The following is a 1,075-nucleotide window of genomic DNA, read 5'->3' as shown; positions in this document are numbered from 1 at the left end:
AATTTATATATTTCCGCTTTTATTTTTAATTATGTCAGTTTTGGTCCTCCGTACCGCAGAAGCCTGATAATCACCCATTCATTCAAATCAGGTGTATTCGATCAGAGAAAAAAATAAAACATGCAGGGCTGTGGCCCTCGAGGACCAGGATTGCCCACCCCTGTTCAAGAGAGGCATCAACTCTACCAACTGAGCCACTGTGCAGAATTAGTGTTGCATGTTTTATGGTAAGGCAAAACCTTTTTCTGAATGTAAAATCTGTCAGAAAACACATTGTTTCTTGCGATGCCAGGTCTATATTTTTCCACATTTTAGCTATTTATTATAAAACCAACTAACTGTGTTATCTTCAGATGTTAATTGTCACTTGAAAATGTTTTTGTTTCCGATGCATGTATTGATTAGGGAAAAAAGTTAATGTATGGTTTGTACACTTAACTACAGAGCTAAAATACAAAGRATCACATGATAATTTCAGATGGATATCTGATGCTTTTTTCCCATGTTTTATACTTTAAGCATCACTTCAAAGGTTGGGAGTCTACAAGCAACAGATTTTCTGTGATTTTGCACAGAAGTTTGGATTCTAAGAAACTGAAAAAAAAAAAATTAAGCCCAACCACTTTTAAAGAGTTGTCTTTTTTTAAATTTTTTACCCCAATTTCCAAAAATGTCTACTTGCTGGGACAGTCGGTATATCCGACACTGAAATGCCAAAGCCATTATCTCCAATTACAAAGGCGTTTAGTGGCCATTTAATCGTGCWGCACGTCCCCACCACGCAGAGAGCCTGCCTAAATCTCCCTTCTCAGTGGGATTTTTGTTGTGCTTTCTCTGTCGGCCATATGTTGGGTTTAATATAGTTAGAAGAGAAAGGCACATTTGGCAGGACTTCGGGCGCCATGTTTACAAATCAATCTTCTTACGTAACCTGGCACGAATCTGAATTACACTTCAAACAGCATCTGCGGCGATTAGGGGACATTTTGAAACTTGTTTGAAGCAGATTATGAAGGTATTCCAGGAGCCTGTTAACACACGGGGAAAGGTTTTGATCCTCTGAACGTCACAAGTC

The sequence above is a fragment of the Austrofundulus limnaeus genome, unplaced genomic scaffold (genome assembly GCF_001266775.1).
Source record: "Austrofundulus limnaeus strain Quisiro unplaced genomic scaffold, Austrofundulus_limnaeus-1.0 Scaffold71, whole genome shotgun sequence".
NCBI lineage: Eukaryota > Metazoa > Chordata > Actinopteri > Cyprinodontiformes > Rivulidae > Austrofundulus > Austrofundulus limnaeus.
The sequence above is the reverse complement of the archived record's forward strand: the minus strand, read 5'-3'. Positions refer to the sequence as shown.